A 7,299-nucleotide genomic window follows, 5' to 3' on the forward strand; every position below is an offset into this window, starting at 1 on the left:
CAATGAATTCTAGATTCTGATGAGGGGCCAAGGTTCACCTTTCAATGAGACAGCATTTTCCTTTTCCATTCCTTGCTTCTTCTGCTGGGGGGAGAAAACTAACACCTTCTGGCCCTGTCTTCTGACCAGCTGTGTAATTTTGGTCATCCCTTAACAGATTTGACCTTGGGGTCAATGGAGGCTGCTTGTTGGCTCCTGTATCGCTGGTCTGTCATTAGGCTGAACTGCCACCAGGGCTCTGGGCTTCCTCCACGTTGGCCTGATGCCCAAACAGGGCAGACTCAAGGCTTGGGGAGCCAGGGGACACAGATGTCTGTGCTCTGTGCTCTGGAACCAGAACAAATTGTGTAGCCTCACTTTAGTGAACCCGGTGAGGGTGGCGCTGGGTCACTCCAGCTCATTCTCAGCCAGGACGCCTCCATCCTGCTCTCCCCAGTGACCCCTCCATCAAACAGTATAGGGGTCCAGCATGCCCTCTTTTAGGCTCCTCCGTTGTCACCTCCCTGTTTCAGAGCAAATTTTGCCCGTGCAGGGAGAGGCCCTCCAGGTACCACACAGCCTCAGACGCCACCTCACCCCCCACTTTGCTCACGTTCTGCAGCGCAGGCCTGGCCTGTACGATGTGAGGGGGCAGGAGCTTTCCTGAGGCCTCTGCCAGATACCGCGGCCGGTGGGAGCAGCTGCCGGCATGCACCGCATGCGTCCTCCCCGTGGGCTATGAGGCGCTGTGAGAAGCAGTGGGTGGCGCTTTACCACATGACTCACTCAGGACTTGGCATTAAGGGAGAAAGACCGAGCCCGAGGAGGAGACACAGCATGATCCTATATTTAGAGACAGTGTGTACAGACACGGATAGAGATACAGTGAAGCCAACTGTGTGCTCCGAAGGTGGGCACAACATTATCTCCTATCCCACATGCTCTTCTGCAATGTGACCTTCTCTCTCCCCTGCCTGCTAGGGGTCTAATTCCCCCGCCCTTGAACCCGGACTGGCCTTGCGACTCGCTCCTCACCAGCAGAATGAGGAGGAAAGCGAAGCTTCAGGACTCTGAGATGCTCGAAACTCCTCGTCTCCACTTGGTTCCTCGTGGGACCCTCCCTCGCGCTATTTAGCTGCCATGCTATGAGGAAGCCCAAGCTACACAGCACGGCCACGTTAGGTGTCCAGGCAATGCTTCCAGCCTTGAAGACATCCCAGCCCAGACGGTAGACATGCATATGGAGAAGCCTCCAGTTGGTTCTTTGCAGCTTAGACCCCAGACATGTGGAACAAAGACCGTGCCCTGCCTGAGTTCCAGACCCCCAGAAGCCACGAGCTTACTGAAATGGTGGTGTTTCATGCCACTCAGCTGGGGGTGGTTTGTCATGCCGCGGTAGATAACCTGATCTATAGCCACGTGTTTGCTCAAGAGAACAGGACTAAGAAGGGTATGGATTGAGACATATTTGTTGTCATCAACATTGAGTTGGTTCTGACTCCAGGCGACCCTGTGGACAGCAGAGTGGAACCCCGCTCAGTCTTTTTGCGCCATCCCCTCCCCTTCCTGCATTCTGTCAGAGGATATTCTGCTGCCGTTCATAGGGTTTTCAAGGCCAGTTTTTTTTGGAAGTGGGTGGCCAGGTCCTTCTGCCGAATCTGTCTTAGTCTGGAAGCTGCACTGAAACCCGTCCACCATGGGAGACCCTGTTAGTATTTCAAATACCAGTGGCACAGCTTACAGCATCACAGCAACATGCAGCCACCACGGCATGACAACCGACAGATGGAGGTGTGGTTCCCGGACTGGGAAATGAACCCAGGCTGCGGCAAGGAGAGCTCTGAACATTGACCACTGAACCAGGACTGGCGTTAATGAGACACACACCAGGCTGTTCACAGTGGTCAGAGGTGAGGGAAGAGGGAAGGAACGGAGAGAGAGAGAGAAGAGAAGCAAAGATAGTTTCCTGGTATAACGTGCTTGTACGACGGGATCCCACTTATGAACCTGTGTGTGTGTATGTGTCTGTGCGTGTGTAAATGCTTAAAGAGTTGCACGAAAAAATGATCCCCAAAACGTTAGCGTTTGCATTTTAGCGTGTAGGTGATTTTTCTTATGATTTTCCATGTTGTTGCCATTTCTTTTACAGTGAACATATATTTTTATATGATCAAAAAGCAGAACAAAGCTATATTTGCTGCAAAAACAGGTTTTTTGAAGCAGTCCTGGCTGAGAAAAGCAGCGTACTATAACGACACAGCTGGCTGGGACCTGTTATGACCCTTCCCTGGACATAGGCTCCTAGCCAGATTTTCTGGGGTCCCTGCAGTGGCCTCCAGGGATGTGGCCTTCTGGGGTGGCCTCCACCCCACCCGCAGCCCCGCCCTCAGGGCGTCCCCTGTAAGTCCCAAAGTTTGCCTCATGAGCCAGTGTCCTGTTGGGCGTGGTGACACCAACACGATCCTCGTCCTCCGAAAGGACCTGCTTTGGGGCCGGCCCCGTGGCACAGCAGTTAAGTTCACACATTCTGCTTTGGCGGCCCCCGGTTCGCCAGTTCGGATCCTGGGTGCGGACATGGCACCGCTTGGCAAGCCATGCTGTGGCAGGCGCCCCACATATAAAGTAGAGGAAGATGGGCACAGATGCTAGCTCAGGGCCAGTCTTCCTCAACAACAAAAAAAAGAGGATTGGCAGCAGATGTTAGCTCAGAGCTAATCTTCCTTAAAAAAATAATAAAAGGGACCTGCTTTTCCTTCCACGAACAGTGGGAAGAAGCTGGAAGGGGCAGGAGATGGAGGCCAGCCTGCTGTGGCAGCACCAGCCACCGGACTTTTTAAACAGCTTTATGAGGACACAATGCACACTCCCCACAACGCCCCCAATTAAAGTGCACAATTCAGTTATTTCTGGTACATTACAGTATTAATTTTTAAAATTACGGTACATATAACCTAAAATTTGCCATTTAACCTTTTTTTTTTTTTTTTGGAGGAAGATTAGCCCTGAGCTAACTACTGCCAGTCCTCCTATTTTTGCTGAGGAAGACTGGTCCTAAGTTAACACCCGTGCCCATCTTCCTCTACTTTATATGTGGGACGCCTGCCACAGCATGGCCTGCCAAGCCGTGCCATGTCCGCACCCGGGATCCGAACCAGCGAACACTGGGTCGCCGAGAAGCGGAACGTGAGAACTTAACCGCTGTGCCACTGGGCCGGCCCCCATTTAACCATTTTTAAGTGTGCAATTCAGTGGCATTAAGGATATTTGCAATGTTGTGCACTCATCACCACTATCTATTTCCAAAGCTTTTTCATCACCCCAAACAGAAACTCTGTCCCCATTAATTAATAATGCCCCCTCCCCCTCCCAGCCCCGGGTAACCTACAATCTACTTCCTGTCTCTACGAATTTCCAGATTTTTCATATAAGTGGGATCATGGGTTATAGGATATCTTGAGTCTGGCGTCTTTCACGTGGCACGTTGTTTTCGAGGTTCATCCATGGGTAGCGTGTGTCAGTGTTTCATCCTTCTCACGGCTGAGTAACGTTCCGTTGGGTGGATACCACACTGTGTTTATTCCATTCATTGATCGGTGGACACTTGGGTCGTTTCCACCTTTTCTGCCACCGAATTTTTCAAGTCCCAAGAGTGTGTTTCTCCTTTTAGATATAGACCACCTTTTCGTCAATCAGACTCAAAATCCAGCCTGGACATTTCAGGTGAAATGAGGGGGAGCATCTGTGGGTTGAGATGGAGGATGGAGCGAGGCTGGCTCACACCGGTCGGTATGTTCAGTGGTTCGAGCCTGTGGCTTACAGAGACTTGGGGTGGATCCCAACGTTCCAACCTGGGCCCATTCCTCACCCTCTCTGGAACCCAGTTTCCCCCCCAACGCCTCCATGTGGGGTGCTGCCAGGATGAAACAGGAAGTACCGGTGAGGCGCTTAGCCCAGGGCCTGGTCCATGATGAGCACACGATGCACGACAGCCATGGGAGCAAGCCATCCTGCACCCGGTCCCTTCCACCTGCATCCTTCCACCAGGACCATCTGCATCCCTCCGCCTGTGGCTTTCCTGGCAGCAAAGGCTGCTCTGACCGTGCTCACGGCAGGATGCATGTGCAGACGGAGAAAGCCATCCGCCTCTCCAACAGCCCTCAGCCAACAGCGGATAAACACCCAGCTCTCTCACACTTGGGTGGGGTAGCTCCAGGCACCTGTCCCATGGCGCTTCCCAGAGTCCACAGTGGGATGAAGCTCCAACTGTCCACAGTGGAGCCTGGCTTGTCATCACGCCTTTTATTGGCTGCCTTCTCTTCCCTCCTCTTCTGTTGGTGTTCTCTGTGCCTTCCAGATAAACCACGTGCACTTGAATCCTTGTCTCAAAGCCTGCTTCTAGGCGGAATTCAAACTAACACCTTATTATTATTATTAATACTATATAGAGTTCCATCTCTATCTCCACCTCCTCCAGGAAGCCCCCCCGGGCTGCCCCCACAACAGGGACCATCCTCTCCCACAAAGTCACAGCGCTTGTTGGCTGCAGCCCTCATTCCTCTCTTCACCACGTCTGCCTTACTTTATTCCACATTTCATCAGCTGCGTGTGGAAAATGCTAATTCCGTGGGCTGGCCCCCAGGGGGCCGACAACCCGCACTCCCGGAATCCGTTATGAAGCGGTCCTGCCTTTGATGTAGACGGAAGATGAAACACAGCCACGGCGAATCCCGAGGAGATGGGGCCCGGCATGCAATATTTAAACCGCCCTTTCATGAAACGGAGCTACCCAAGCTCTTAACACCGATGTTCGAGAAAGTCGGGCTTGATTTTCAAACTCAGACTGATGTTTGGGTGCACTTCGTGTTTTAAATATTCATTTCTACGGGCTTGATATTTTAATTCCTTTCTTTTCAAGTTTTGCAAGTGCAAAGTGCTGTCATGAGGTGCTCTGTCGAGAGGCAGGGGACTCCAAGAGCAGAGGACTCATCGTGTCCACGGAACATGTAAAGCTGACCCCTTGGACACGAGATGCAACATTCTTGAGGTTTGGTTCGCACAGAGCCCCAGCTATTTCTTTCCCCCCTCCCTTCCCTCTTTCTTTCTCTCCTTTCTTCCCACTTTTTTATCGAGGTGTAACTTTTGATAAGGTGGACAGATCTAAGTGCACAGATCAAGGAATCTTTATGCACGTGTCCCATGGAACTGCCACCAGACCAAGACGTCGAGCATCATGTCACCCCAAAGAGACCCCCACGGCCCTTCCCAGTCAGAATTCCCAAAGGTAACCACCATACTGACCTCTTTTGCCTAAGATTATCTTCCCTGGTTTTAAACTTCACATGAACGAAAGTTGACGGTATTTCTCGTTTCTTGCACTCAATATATTTTTAGATTCATCCCTGATGTCATACATCTCAATAGTTCTTTTTTATTCCTACGTAATATTCCGTTGCATGAACGTAATGCAATTCGCATATCCGTTCTGGTCTTGCTGGGCATTCGGGTTGTTTCCCGTTTGGGCTATATACGAGTTTACTCTGGCTGCTGTAACAAAGCACCACACAGCTTCAACAACAGAAGTTTATTTTCTCTCAGGTCTGAAGGCTAGAAGTCCAGCATGGAAGCGTTGGCAGGGTTGGTTTCTCCTGGCCGCTCCCTCTTGGCTTGCAGACGGCCTTGTTGGGTTGTTCGTGCATTCCTGGCGTCTCCTGTTCTTCAAGACATCAGCTGTGTTGGACTAAGGTCCCACTCTTTTGACCTCATTTCACTTAAATTACCTCCTATCTCCAAATAGAGTCAGTCTAGGGTTAGGGCCTCAGCCTATGAATTTGGCAGAGGGGACATAATTCAGTTCACAACAGGCTATTAAGAATAATGCTGCTACGGACTCTCATGTACATAAGCACTTCTTATTGGAAATACACCCAGGATTGGAATCACTGGGTCATACAGCATTGATGACTTCAGTAGGTACTGCCAAACTCTTTCCCAAAGTGGTATACCAGTTGACCTTCCCACCAAGGTGGTGTGAAATTTCTAGTTGTGATGCATCCTTGTTAGCATTTGGTATTGTTCCTCCTTTTTTTTTTTGCTGAGGAAGATTTGCCATGAGCTAACATCTGTGCCAATCTTTCTCTATTTTTTAGTATGTGGACCGCCAGCACAGCATGGCCGCTAACAGAACAGTGCAGGTCCACACCTGGGAACCATATCCAGTCTTCCAAAGCTGACTGTGCTGAACTTAACCACTAGGCCACCGGGACTGGCCCACTCCTTTTAATTTTAGCCATTCTAGTGGGGATGCAGAATAATCTCTTTTTTAAATTAACTTTTTATTTTTGAGTAATTGTAGACTTAGAGAAAAGTTGCAAAGTTACTACAAAGAGTTCCTGAATTCTCTTTACCCAGCTTCCCCTACTGTTAACATCAGAAAAGATTTTCCAAAAAATTTATCTACACTAAATCCTTTACTGTTGCCATGAATTCTCCAGGCTGTCAGGAGGCCACGTACATCCCCTCGTGAATAAGATGAAACACCCCCAACCTGTTATATACAATAACTAAATTTCCTCACCTGCTTATAAACGTTAATATTTTAAATGATACCAAGTATGTCACTTGTCTAATTAAAACGTCTAAACTAGATGTGCACCTTAAAATGAGCTTAGGCCACATAATTATCTTAGTGATCGGGATATTTGGAATTTTGATTTTTTTCGGGAGAATGAGAGCCCTCATGTTACTCTTTATCGTGGGTGGAGAATTAGTCATTCTTTGCACATATTGGACAAACTCTCTTGAAGTCATCTTTTTTTCCCATCATCCCTCAAATCAGAGGAGAAAATCAAACACGGGGACAGAGGAGCTGGTCCCCTTTCTTGCACAGCCCAGCATACAGGGGCATGTGGCCCAAAGGTGGAGATGTTGACGGGCTGTGGATGGAGCTGGAGGACGGCACCACCCTCACCAAGCACCCCAATGGCTTGCTAGCCAGACCTGGCTGCCCAGAGACACGCAGCTCAGCTCCCAAGGGGATTCGGTGGAGCCTCCCCACAGATGGATTCTGGGGACAGGGGGTGCCACCTGTTTCACCAACAGATGCTAAGAACAGCACTGCAGGCTGATGTAGATTAAGGCTGCCCCAGGTAGAGAAGCCCAAGGTGACCTGGCCTACATGCCGAACTATATGACCCGGTGGATTTTTATGGCATGAATTAGGGCTGCCCAAGGGAGAGAAGCCCAGGGCATCCTCACCTACATGCCAATCTATATGACCAGATTCGTGTCTAAAGTTATACGACCGCACAATAACCAGACCCC

The sequence above is a fragment of the Equus caballus genome, chromosome 13 (genome assembly GCF_041296265.1).
Source record: "Equus caballus isolate H_3958 breed thoroughbred chromosome 13, TB-T2T, whole genome shotgun sequence".
NCBI lineage: Eukaryota > Metazoa > Chordata > Mammalia > Perissodactyla > Equidae > Equus > Equus caballus.